We start from the raw sequence: 14,660 nt of genomic DNA on the forward strand, positions 1-14,660 counted from the left end.
ATGGGCTATATAGATGCTCCTTCTCTATCCTATTCAAGGCTCATGAGAATAAATAATACATGGCTGAATTATTTTTAAATGTAATGAGGAAATCCTAAAATAAATAAAGAGTTCCAAGGCTAGATCAATTTTACTTTAAATGGAATTCTTTAAAAAAATGGTGCTGTTATCATTATGCTATTTTTAAATTTTAAGTTCATGCTTTAAAAAAGAACTTTGAGGAAGAGTGAAAATGGAACATTTAGCTAATTAATTTAACTCCATCATTGCTGAACTCTGGGACCCTGGGCAAGTCAAGTCACTTCTGTGAGACTCAGGTTGATCATCTGGAAAATGAAAGTGGAACTGGATGATCTAGAATCCCTTCCACTTAAAGCAAATGTTTTTTTCTAAGGAAAAAAAATCTTCCCTTTAGAAAGAAAATTCTTATTTTTAATCCTACCTCTAAAATGAAAACAAAATTTTAAATTACTCAAGCTATCAAAATTGTCTTTATCTTTATAAGCTTGACTTTAAATTTTGCAAAGAGGTCTTGGTGCAACTTCTCCTAATAACCTACCTTGTCTACCTTAGCCCATCTGAATAAAAGTTAAGGTAGATGGGTCATGTGGAATTTCATAGAAAGAATTCCCATATAAGCTAGAGGATCTTATATTCTCTATATATGAATCATATAGGGTGAAAAGAAGGTAATCAAAGACTTCTGAATTTTGAGAGGATCATATTGGAAGGACTTATTTGGAAGCATGGATATGTTTCTTAAGGTAACTAGATGATTCAGTGGATAGAGCTCCAGGTCTGGAGTAAGAAGGATTCATTTTCCTGAGATCAAATCTGGTCTAACACTTACTAGTTCTCTGATCCTGCGCAAGTCTCTTAACACCATTAATCTCAGTTTTTTCATCTGTAAAATAGGAATTAAAAATAACACCTATTCCAAGACTGAAATAAAATGAGGCAATATTTGTAAAGTATTTTGCAAACTTTAAGACATTATACAAATGCTATCTATTATTACTATCTGTAGTGGTAATAGTAGATGTATAGTAGTAGTAGTAGTAGTAGTAGTAGTAGTAGTAGTAGTAGTAGTAGTAGTAGTAGTAGTAGTAGTAGTAGTAGTAGTAATAGTAGTAGTAGTAGTAGTAGTAATAGTAGTAGTAGTAGTAGTAGTAGTCGTCGTCATAGGTATAATAGCAATTCTGCATCTAGGGCCACTACCATTCATCTTGACCTAAGTCTAGCCACTGAACTCTGATGACTCTGGAGGAAAAATTAAGGCTGATAGCTTTGCATAGTTCTTGCTCATTTAAATCCATTTCATTTGCAAGTCAAGATATCACCCTCCTGAAGTTTTTGATCCTCTTCAAGAAAGTAAGCTGAGGGGATGCTAGGTGGCACAGAGCACCTGCCCAGGAGTCAGGGGGACCTGAGTTCAAATCCAGTCTTTCATGACTTAAAATTCTTTTAATATAATCTTATAATAAAATCTTATAATATAATCCAATCTTATAATTCTTACATTAGTATGCAAGTTTAGGCAAATCACTTAACCCTATTGCCTTGCAAAAACAAGAAACAAAAGCAAGAATGAAGGCTGAATTTTAACAAGGAAAAGCAATAGGAAAGGAAGATATTCTGATTCATAGTAGAAGAAGACAAGCCAGAACAAGCATACCTATATTAATTGGGTTTATTTCAATAGATATTAAGTAATACCGAGAGTTTATATATTTTGAAGTTTGCAAAGATCTCTTCAACTATCTCATTTTACTCATAAAAGAGGTATGGGAACTTGGTTTCAGTGATGGAAACTTAGGTAGACAGGGTTTAAGTGACTTGCTTGGGAATGCACAGCTAGGAAATATCTCAGACAATATTTTAACTTGCTATTATTGTGTCCACTTTAAGCACTTTTCCTGCACATGCCACTTAGCTGCCTATGTTACTGTACTAATAATATCTTAGATATAAAAATAAAAATGGAGAACAAAACATGATTAAACGATCTTATACTCTATAGGCTGCAAATATGACGACAATTTGTAACATACTCACAAGATGATGTTTATGTTGCCAACATAGTGTTCTATCAGTTTTTGTTCAGTCACAAAATAACTCCTTTTACTAAATCTGGAGATTTACAAATCATTTTCTTCTTGTTTTTGTTTTTTGTTTTGTTTTTGGCAAGGCAATTGGGTTAAGTGACTTGTCCACAGTCACACAGCTGGACAGTTATTAAGCATCTGACTCCTGATTTGAACTCAGATCCTTCTGACGCCAAGGCCGGTGCTCTATCCACTGTGCCACCTAGCTGTCCCAGTCACTCTCTTTTTTAATGACATTGTGTGGTTGATAGTATACTTACTATCATGTAGAAAACTGAGCCTCAGAGATGAGGAATGATTGGCCAGGATTTACAAGGGGAGGAGATGACTAGACCTCATGTCATTCCATATTTTAAGCCATGGAACTTTTCACCACAAGTCTGAATAAAAGTCACAGAATACCAAAACAAGCAGAACTTTTCCTTCCACATCAATGAAACCATCAACATTAATGGGGAAAGCAGAACTTAGGAAGAGAAGATTGATCAGAAATAGCCCTAGAATAGTTAGTCCTAGGCAATATATTTGTCTAAAGTTTTACAGAAAGAATGTATATATTTATTCTTTAAATTCTTAAACAGATAGGTTATTCCTTGTTTATTTAAAATATATATACATATTAAATTGCATAGTTCATATTGCTACTTAATAAATTTGAAATTTTATTTTTAATAGCATGACAAATGGGATTTTGGATTTAGCAAATGCTTCAGTTAATCTATTCAGAAAAAAAAAAGTTCCATTTTTTTGGGTCTACACACCATAGCAGAAAACATGTAGGGCAGAACCATTGTCTAGATCTTTTTTCTGAGTCATATCCTCTAGGAGCAATAAATAACTAACGACCCTCTGGGATAATTGCTTGAATATTCATTTCTTAATTATGATTAATGGGCAAAATCTGTGTTGTTAAAAACACTCTAGGTTTAGTTATACTAAGGAAAATCTAATAGTATTGATTTTTCCCCCAGTTGTTCATTTAATTCTTTAAAGGCATATGGTCCTGCTAAGCACAAAGGCAGGAATATGGCGTATCCTGTAGATTGTGAACAGCTTGAGAGAGAACAATAACATTCTTTCTTCTTCTTCTCCTCCTTCTTCTCCTTCTCCTCTCTCCTTCTCCTTCTTCTCCTTTCTCCTCCTCTTCCTTTCTTCTTTCTTTCTTTCTTTCTTTCTTTCTTTCTTTCTTTCTTCCTTCCTTCCTTCCTTTCTTTCTTTCTTTCTTTCTTTTTCTTTCTTTCTTTCTTTCTTTCTTTCTTTCTTTCTTTCTTTCTTTCTTTCTTTCTTTCTTTCTTTCTTTCTTTCTTCTCCTCCTTCTCCTTCCTCTTCTTCTTCCTCTTCCTCTCCCTTTCCTCCTCCTCCTCCTCTTCTTCTTCTTCTTCTGCTCCTTCTTCTCCTTCTTCTCCTCCTCCTCCTTCTTTCTTTTGTCTTTGTAGTAGCAGTATTTATCAAATTGACTCACAAAAAAGTTTGTTGAACCAAATTTTCTAAAAGAATACTCCTTATTATTCATATATATGGTTATGTATATAGAGAGATAGATATATAGATAGATCTATAGTTATGACTGAGATGAAAGTGTGTAAGTTCTCTTGGTAGGCATTTTGGCTAACAACTCATCAATCAACAAGGTACTCAAAAATTCAATTAAATATTTTGACGAAACATTGATTATGGAAAATCTATTTTCACCTTTTTCTTTAATAGTACAAATTAATTATAACCTTAAAATAAAGAAATATAGATAAACAAAATATATGTAAACTTCTAATTACCAACAGCAGCAAAACATAATTATGACATAATGTTAAATAAAAAAAAGACCTAGATCCAGTTTATTGACCTCTTTTTAAACTTCAGTTGCTTTCTTTCACTGCTTAACATTCACTTATATAGTATGACTAAATAATGCACACTTTTGAATGCACACTGGATTATTTTTCCTCTCAAATCTGAGATGCAGCTTTGCTGTTAAAAACTCCTCCCTGTAGTTACTATATATTAGTTTCCTTTCTGTTCTTTCTAAATGGCCTAGAAAATAACTTTATTTGAAAAGAAAGCATTAATTTTCTTCCTTATCACTCCTAATTAGCTCTGAAGTACTCAAATTATTTAACCAGTGCCTTCAAGGGAAAGCATGGCCTCCTGCTGCAAATGGTTTTCTCCACTGAAACTTGTCTTCTTTAGAATTTTTTTTTAGTTACATGCCCTTCATAGCAAAGGAGACCTAAATAAATAAATGAAACATGTTGAATCACTCCCTGAAACTTTGGTAAATCCTATGATGCTCTATTACCAATCTGATCAAGATTCTCTTGGAAATATTGTCTTTATGCAATCCTACTCTAATAAATTCATTCTTTTCCCTCCTTTGGTAATATTAAAATTAATTTTGATAAATTTCAGATTATATATTAGACTATCACAGTAGGCTTCAAATGTGCTTTTCTCCTCAGTAAACTGTTCATTTCTAGTGACTTTTAAAGCTCTCAATTTACCTATTTGACCTATTACCAATTGTAATGTGTTTTCCTTAATGGTAAATGAAGATAATAATAGTATTGACATCTCCAGATTATTGTATCAACTCAGAAAATATTTGGAAAGACTAGCATGTTTCTGGCATATAGAAAATACTTATTTCTTTCCCTCAGGTTAAAAATTATATGCAAATATATTGAAATTTAGTCAAAATGACTTGCATAAATTTCTAAAAGTTTTCAGCTCTTGCCTCTCCAAGCTATTCTACCTCCTCCCCAACTACTTTCTCATATTGGAGATCCCTGGACCCCTAAATCCATTCCTCCATCTTATGGGTTACTTTACAAAATCTCCATTTCAGGAAGTTCCTAGGTGCATTATTTCTTATCTGACTCCAATCTGACCCTGAATTTTTCATCTTGCCCCTAATGTGGATACCTTCCCTATCCCACCTCACCCATTTTCAATTTCCTTTTATATGTTATCTTTCTGTATCTTTAGGGAAAGCAGATACCCTCTTTCTTTTTATTTGCATTTGTCTTCCTGAATTTTCACCACAATGCCTCATAAAATGAATGTGATAAATAAATGCTTTATCTAATCTAAGCTGTGTTTAAAGATAGATATGGCTGTTGATTATGAAGCAAGATCAAAGTGAGTGCTAAACAGCAATAATAATAATAATAATAATAAAGATAACTCCCATTTCACAAATAAAATGGGATTCATGTTAAATGAAGCATCTAAGATCATACATATATTAAATGTTAAAGCTAAGACTTAAACCTATTTCAGACAAATATTCTTTTGTTAAAAAGGGCTTTCATTGTCTTTGTTGTTCTAACTCTTTCTGTGATGTCCAGAATCAAAATAGCTTTTAAAGGCAAGATACAGTTTCTTGGGTCACTTGAGAAAGTGATCTAAAGCCCATTATTCTACTAGTAATAGATATTCTCCAGATCTAGAAGATATGAAATAGAAAAGATATCTTATTTTGTTACTTTTTTGCATAAAGAAATTGGAGAAAAGAGGAATTATGGTGCTTACTCCCATCTCCAAATCACATACTGTTGTTTATCTTCTGTGGAATACTTTCCCTTCTTATCCATCTAAATTCAACTTAAATGTTTTTTTTTTGTTCTTTGTTTAAGAGGTAATAGGGTTAAGTGATTTGCCCAAGGTCACACAGCTAGGTAATTATTAAGTGTCTGCGGTGGGATTTGAACTCAGGTACTTCTGACTACAGGGTCAGTGCTCTATCCATGCCACCACCTAGGTGCCCCATAAATTCAAATTTTAAGAGAGAACTTGTCAGTCAAACTCTTTCTTTCTCAGAATTTGTATTGAGTCAAGTCTATGATCAGTACCACCACCTCGTGCCATTTGGTATTTAATTGCTTTCTGATCCTTTCACTTATGCACATCCCCCCCCACCATTTTCTAAACCCCTTGCTGATTGATAGTCCCAGAAAGATAGACCCTTAGAGTTACAAGGGATTCCAGATAATATCTAGCTCAAACCTTATCTGCCTGACAATTTTGTCTTACAAATTCTCAGAAAGACATCATACAATCTTGACTTGAAGATTTTTTGTTAGGACAAACTATGAGAATTCCCTGCTTTTTGGGACTGCTGGAGTTATCAAGTCTTTCTTATATTGAATTGAGTTCTGCTACTTTGTAAGTGGCATCCTTACTTGCTAGTTCTTTTTTTCTAGGACAAACAGCCTGAGTCTAATTAAATTATCACAACACAGTCCTTTAAGAAAGACTTCTCTTGGGGCTGGAGGCGGCGGCGGTTTCGGGACGAGGCTCCGGTCACGGTCGCGGCCATGGCCTACCCGGGGCACCCTGGCGCAGGCGGAGGAGGCTACTTCCAAGGTGGGTACGGGGGCGCCCCCGGAGGCCCGGCCTTCCCTGGACAGACCCAGGACCCCCTGTACGGATACTTCGAGGCCGTCGCCGGCCAGGATGGGCAGATAGATGCTGATGAATTGCAGAGATGTCTGACCCAGTCGGGCATTGCTGGAGGCTATAAACCTTCCAACCTGGAGACGTGCAGACTTATGGTCTCAATGTTGGATAGGGATATGTCTGGCACCATGGGTTTTAGTTAATTTAAGGAGCTTTGGGCCGTGTAGAATGGCTGGAGACAACACTTCATTAGCTTTGACAGTAACCGAAGTGGGACAGTGGACCCTCAAGAGCTGCAGAAAGCTTTGGGGACTGTGGGATTTAGATTGAGTCCCCAAACCGTGATTTCAATTGCAAAAAGATACAGCACCAATGGAAAGATAACTTTTGATGACTACATTGCTTGTTGTGTAAAACTCAGAGCTCTCACTGACAGTTTTCGAAGAAGAGATACAGCTCAACAAGGTGTTGTGAATTTCCCATATGATGATTTCATACAATGTGTGAGGAGTATCTAAATCCAAGGAAGAAGATGGTGGACATGATCAACATTTGTTTGCATTTTGCTTTGCGTTTGTTTATCTGTCATCTGTAATGTATGTAACTTAACTTCGGCACATTCTCAAAGACTCATTTTGTAAAAGTTTATTACTTTATATACAATTAAGGTTTTTGTTTTTAGTTTTGATAATTATTAGAAAAGGAATTTTAATAACTTAAAATGAAGTATAACACATCATGCCTTCAGTTTGGGCATTCCCATGAGCCATTGTTAATCATGCTTTATTTTCTTGCTCAGCAGTTATGTAAATTTAAGATGATAAAATGTTTGAGACCATACTATGTATTTTCCATTATGATCTATTAAAAGCTTTTAATTGAAAAAAAAAAGAAAGACTTCTCTTTTTCAGTTAAATATTCCCAATACCTTCAAATGATTCTCAAATGGCATAATGCTTGATCCTTTCAAATCTAGGCAGTTGCTTACTCAAATGTGATCTTCATAACCCTATACAATGACCTAGGTGTTGCATGAGCAGGGCAAAGAATGGTGAGATTAGAATTGCCCTTTAACCCTAGTAAAATCTCCACTCTAGGTGTACCAACCCTCCCCCCTGAAATTACCCTGTCTTTGCTGTCCTTGTTCAGTAGTTTCCGTTGTATCAGATTTGTTATGAGCCCATTTGCCAAGTACCTTTGCAAAACTTCTTGCTTCTCATTTTATAGATAAAGAAACTGAGGCAAACAGGGTTAAGTGACTTGCCCAGAGTCACATGCACAGTCAGAATCAGAGGTCAGATTAAACTCAAGATTATCTACCCTGACTCCAAGATCAGTATTCTATGCAATGAGTCACCTGTGATTTGTATGATCAACTAATGATACCTAATGCCAGTCAATAAATATTTATTAAATTCCTATGATGAGGCAGGAAATTTGAAAAAGTGCTGGAATATTAAAAACAAAATAAAATTTCTTCATTATTTGATTCTACATTCCACCTCCCTGGAATATAATTCATCAGCAAACCTTTATTAAGTGTTTATTGTATATTTTTTTTAGCATTTTGCAAGGCAAATGGGGTTAAGTGACTTGCCCAAGGCCACACAGATAGGTAATTATTAAGTGTCTGAGGTCGGATTTGAACTCAGGTCCTCCTGACTCCAAGGCCAGTGCTCTATCCACTGTACCACCTAGCTGCCCCAAGTGTTTATTGTATGGTAGGCATTGTGTAAATACTGAGACAACAAAGAAAAGTTAAACCAGTGTCTGTCATTAATACGTTTGTTCTAGAGACAAAATCAACATAAATCCACAATAGAAGAAAAATTTTAGGTAATTTTGTAGAAGAAAGCAACAACAAAGGGGACTGAAAATGGCCTCCCAAAGGAAGTCATGTTTAAGCTGAGTCTTGAAGGGAAAGAGCGATTTTTAGAGATAATGTTTTAGAGGTAGAGAATTCCAGACATGTGGGACCAGTAACTACTACCAATTCAATCAATTGTTTTATGAAAAACTTGTATGAGTTGAAAAAATAAAATAGAGTGTTCACAAAGCCATTTCTCATACTTTTGCCCACATACATGTATTTGCCAATTGCTAAGGATTGACTTCACTGTGTAATTTTCTACATTATTCTTACTCCTGGCAAAATTCCAGAAGGTAAATCATGTTGTTTTTCAAAATGCCAATATATTGAATAATGGTGACATAAAAAGTATAACAAAGGGTCTGGGAAGAGTTATTTGTCAATCAGATTACCTTCACCGAAATACAAATGTCAAGGGGGAGATTCAACAAACCTGAGATATGACTGGCCTTGATTTAGTAGGAGAAAAAAAAAGGAATCAAATTTTCCAACTAACAGTGGTTGATCAAGACTGGCAGTACTGTCTTAAAGGACTATGACTTCCTCTAACTCATACGTTCTCCTATCATGTATCATGGCCCTTTTCCTCCATGGTACATCTGCTCTGGGAGTGCAGCAGGGATGTTGATAGCCAGGTGTATGAAGCTTCAGCACTGTGGATTGGTGGAGGAAGCAATTTTTAGAGTGCTCACTGTTCATCAAGTGAATTAGTGAAATAGGGTGAATGCAGGAAGAGAGAGTTCTGGAAGCTGAATTGCCAATGTGGTAACTCACAGCTGCTTTTCTACCCAGTTGTCTAATTGTAGTTGTTTGTTAGAGTTCCTGAAATTATACTGGGGAAGAGGGAAATTGATTCCAAGTGAACTCATTATCCTTTTATAACAGGAGGGTGATGATGCAAGCATTGTGATATTGTAGTGAGAAAGTAATTTTAACCATAGATTCAATTATTTCCAACACTATTCAAATGGAGTCCAATGGGTAATTAACAATGGTAATTCCTTAGCAACTCCTTTCAAAGCACTAGCTTTGGTAGGTTCAAGAGATACTCACTTGGTTTTTTTAAAAGAAATGATGGTTCACAAAGAAGAGGTACCAAATACTACTAGAATAAGTAAAGGATCTCCCCAAAGTTGCCATTTCCTTCTTTTATATTTCATGACTTATTGCAGGCTGCTTGTGTTCATTCTGAGAGTTAAAGGGAACTTTCAGTAGAATTGAATGAACCAATGAATGTTATAAAGCATAATGGTTGTCTCCACGGAAAGAGCTAAGATTCAGGAATGCCAAGAGATGGTCCCTAAAATCATCCTGCCTCGCCTCTCACACTGATCACTGTCATTAACATTTTCACTAGTGCAATCCATAAGCTGTACTCTTATTCATTGGTACTTACTAAATCAGTATTGAGAAGAGACCATACCATAGCTGTTTACTGGAAGCCCTAACACTAAGGTCTTTAGATCTTAATATGGAAGAGTCCTTGCTGCCAGGAAGTTTGATTTATTTATATGGAAGGGGCATTCTAAGATGACATTGATCCCAATACCCTCAATTTACAAATGACAAAAATTGAGAACCAAAAAGTTTAAATGGTTTGCACTGGGATCACAGAAATAGCAAATTTCTGCAGTATGTTTTAAATCCAGTTTTACCTGATTCCCAGCACAATGACCTGTTCTCTAAGCCATGTTGAGTCTTCTTCTATATCTCCAGGATTAAACTATATCAATGAATTTTATCCTCTCAAACATGAGAGGGAATAGGGACTAGGAAGAGGTGACATAATCCTGCACAAGTTGATCAGAATTTTTGAAGACATGAGAAGTAATTGAGGAAACTGAGGCAACCAGAGATTAAAGGACTTCTCTAGGTTCAAGCATCTAGAGAATTTCTGAGACAGATTTTGAACTCAAATCTTTCTTTATAAGCACAACACTCTAGCTACTGGACTTCTTGAAATCATTCCTCTAATGCCCAATAGGCTTGAATAATGTTTTTACTTTCTATCATCTCAATAATGGCAGGGTTTTTTTTGCAAGGCAAATGGGGTTAAGTGGTTTGCCAAAGGCCACACAGCTAGGTAATTATTAAGGGTCTGAGGCCGGATTTGAACTCAAGTACTCCTGACTCCAGGGCTGGTGCTCTATCTACTGCACCATCCAGCTGCCCCCAATAATTGTGTTTTGAGAAAACAATATAATGATTTATTTTGTAAATAGTCTTTTAGAAGTTTGAGTTATTATTCTTAACTAGCTTAAATATTTAATTTTAAAGATAGATATTCTAGTACTGAGAGTGGGTGTGTTGATCTCTTGGAAATCAGGCATGGAGTAGTAGATGTCCCCACTGTTGGCATTGCCAAGTGTTTCCATTGTATCAAGCAACCATTCAATTTACTGGCTTAATACATCTTCATGATGAGACACTAATTTAATTCTGCCCAAAATTGCATTAGGTATGGAGACAGAAACACAACTTATAGCATTATTTAGAGGTAATGAACAATTGTTCTTACATTATATATGTAAATAACTCATAATGGGGCCAGAGAGATATGGATCACATATCTTACGCAGAAAATTTCAGAAGGACTTGGAAAAGCTTGGAAAAGAGGACTCTGGTTAAAAACACTAGTTCTTTCTGCATTTCCATAGGCACTGGTCTCCAGGTTCTCCAGGGAGGTTTGGGTAGATGTCCTCTAAGCTCCTTTTCATCTTTAGAATTTTGATCTCATCAGTGAGTAAGCATTTAAAAATACCTACTTTGTATCACAAACTGTAGATTCAAAGACAATAAGTGAAACATCCATTGCTTGTTTTTATCATCTCCAGTCAATTGTGTTTTCAATTGTTATGAGTTTTAAATTTAAATTATGATCAATTACTTTTAAAATATAATGATTGTCAAAGAACATGAATAGACTGCCTTCAAATGAAGAAATTAAAACTATACACAATCATATGAAAAAATGTTCCAAATCATTATTGATTAGAGAAATGCAGATTAAAACAACTATGATGTATCCCCCTACACTTATCAGATTGGTCAAGATGAAAAAAAAGGGAAAATGATCAATGTTGCAGAGGTTGTGGGAGGATTGGGACATTGATGCATTGTTGGTGAAGTTGTGAATGGATGCAACCATTCTGGAGAACAATATGGAGCTAGGCCCAAAGAGCAATAAAACTGATCATACCCTCTGACTCAACAGTTCTAATTCTAGATCCATATGCACAAGAAATCATGTAAAATGAAAAAGTCCCACATGTTCCAAAATATTCATGGCAACTCTTTTTGTAGTGTCAAAGAATTGGAACTTGAGGGGATGTCCATCAATTGGGGAATGGCTAAACAATTTATGGTACATGTGTTACATGAATATTACGGGATATATTTGTTCACTATAAAACCATAAATGGCTGATCTCTAGAGAAACATGGAATGAATTACAGGATCTGATACTGATCAAAGGAAGCAGAACCAAGAGAACAATGTACACATTAACAACATTGTGAGATGATCAACCTTGATGGAAGCAGCTCCTCTCAGTAGTCCAGAGAACTAAGGCAACTGTATTAGACAGGCTATAGACAATGTTATCCCACTCCAGAGGAAGAAACAGAACAAAACAAAACAAAAACCCTTCAGAATCTAATGAACACTGTATAAAATATATCTCATGTATCTTTTTCTTAAAATCCTAATTCCTCATACTAAAAATGACTAATCTATATACATGTTTATCAAAAATAAGCAAGTACAATGTTAACCTCACTGTTCACCATTGAGGAGAACAGGGCTAGGAAGGGAGGGTGGAAGGAAATTTTGTAACAAAAATATATGTGTACCTGTGGATGAAAAATAAATAAAAATTCTTCTCAAAAAATATAATGGATGCATATTATGTTACAGAGTAGCTTCTAACATATTTGATTCTCATTAGACCATACTTTGGTTTAAGAAGTTGAAAATTATTCTCACCATTTTCAAATGAGAAAGTGACTTGTCTAAGTCCAATCATATGTAATTAGAGGTAGATTCACAATCAAAAAAGAGTTTTGGTAACATTCAAATTAGAGCTTGCCTTACAAATCTCATCCAATGTGATCATTGATTAAATTGCACTATGATGGCACTAATAAACACACTAAAAGGAACAATACCTACTGACATTATCCACTCTTCATATTTCTTGTATTTATCTATTACTTTAAATGTTGCTTCTCCTATTTGATTCAGATCTTCTTAAAGACAGGTAGTCTTGTTGCCCTTCTTCATATATTTACCTACTTCAGAGTACAGTAGACAGGGTACTGTACCTGGACTAAGAAAGATTCATCTCTCTGAGTTCAAAGTCAGCTTCACACATTTACTAGCTGTGTCACCCTGGGAAAGAAAGATAACCTGTTAGCTTCCATTTCAACATCATTAAAATGAGCTGAAGAAGGAAGCAACAAATCATTTCAGTATCATTGCCAAGAAAACCTAAAATGGCGTCATGAAGAGTTGGACATAATCGAAAATGACTGAACAACAAAAACAATAACCTTGGGGCATAGTGTCTGAAACCAGGGAGTAATGTGCTCAACAAACTTGATGATTGCCAGATTCTATAGAGTAAAATCCATATACAAGGGAAGGAAGGTGGGAGAGAGGAAAGGAAGGAAGGAAGGAAGGAAGGAAGGAAGGAAGGAAGGAAGGAAGGAAGGAAGGAAGGAAGGGAGGGAGGAAGGAAGGAAGGAAGGAAGGGAGGGAGGAAGGAATGGAGGGAAGAAGGAAGAAAGGAAGGAAGGAAGGAAGGAAGGAAGGGAGGGAGGAAGGAAGGAAGGAAGGAAGGAAGGAAGGAGGGAGGGAGGGAGGGAGGGAGGGAGGGAGGGAGGGAGGAGGAAGGAAGGAAGGAAGGAAGGAAGGAAGGAAGGAAGGAAGGAAGGAGGGAGGGAGGGAGGGAGGGAGGGAGGGAGGGAGGGAGGGAGGGGAAGGAAGGAAGGAGTAAAGAAAGAAGGGAGAGGGGAAAGGGAGGAAAGAAGGGAGGAAAAAGGAAGGTGAGAGAGAGTTACTATTCTCAAGAAGTATACATTCTACTGAAGAGAACACAAGAGATACACAATTAAATATAGCTAAAAGACAATTGAGGAAGGAGCCCCAAACCCACAAATGGACACAGCCACATATGAAAAAGGTAGTGTCAGGAAATAGCTTCCTGGAGGAGAAAGTATCTGAACTGAACCTAAAAGGAAGATGAACTTTCAAAGAGGATTATTGGGAATGTAGCACATTTCTGGATTGTAAAATTTCTGAATGAATACATGAAGGGAAAATATGAAGCATTGCATTGTGAAAATGAGGGAAGGAATAAAAATGCTAACTCTGCTGAGAAAGTCTAGATAATAGTGGGGTCTCAAGATGGGTAAAAATAAAACCAACTATCATAATCATGTTTCTGAAAACAGAAATCCCTAAATAATGTAAATTGCTTCCATTACTCAATGGAATAAAACAATGAAAGACGTTCAAAGTCAATCAGGATTATGAGTTGGGAGTTAGTAAAATTATGTTTACTACTAATCAAAGGTATTTGATGTCCATCTAGGTCAATATGAGATGAGGGATAAGTTTGTACTTCTGAATGTCCTTTTTCTCAATTATTCTGAATAAAACAGAATTACTTAGCAAATCTATATCTACCTATCTTTCATAGATATATATGCATATCTATGAAAGATAGATAAATATATGTTACCAAATATTTTGAATACACTATCTCATTTATTCCTTTCAAAGTTGAGAAATTTTAACTTTGTTAATTCTCTGTAACCCTGTTTGTTGTTTTCATGATAAAAATAGTGTAGTTTCTCATTTACTTCTCTGGCTCATTTTACAGATAAGCAAACTAAGGCAAAAAGATTTAAGCAACTTTCCTAAGATCACACAGCTACTAAATGCCGAAGATCAGATTTAAATTCAGATTTTCCTGATTCCAGACCCAAGGCTCTATCTATTCACAGGGTCACTTAGTTGTCCCATCTGTTCCTTTCTTTGAGTCTATGATGTAAATGCTATGTATGGATCATTCCTCTTTGACAAGTGAGAAAACTGAGAAAAGATAAAAGTCCATTTAATTCTCCAAAGTTTTATAAGTTTGTTCCTGGACAAAATACTTGCAAACTTCTATTTTCCTCTTTTATAAAAATAGCTCTTTTCTTGAGTTGTATGGCTTGTAAGTAGAAAAAAGAAACAAAAGTAGAAATAAACTTGATATCTATCTGTTGGAGAAAAAATGACTATAA

The 14,660-nt window shown here is 35.5% G+C and overlaps 1 pseudogene; it reads left to right on the forward strand.

The window, feature by feature from the left end:
• The first annotated feature begins 6,385 nt into the window (after positions 1-6,385).
• On the forward strand, positions 6,386-7,345 carry LOC141516537 (sorcin pseudogene; annotated as a pseudogene).
• The last annotated feature ends 7,315 nt before the right edge of the window (positions 7,346-14,660 follow it).

This window comes from Macrotis lagotis, chromosome 3, assembly GCF_037893015.1.
Source record: "Macrotis lagotis isolate mMagLag1 chromosome 3, bilby.v1.9.chrom.fasta, whole genome shotgun sequence".
Lineage (NCBI taxonomy): Eukaryota > Metazoa > Chordata > Mammalia > Peramelemorphia > Peramelidae > Macrotis > Macrotis lagotis.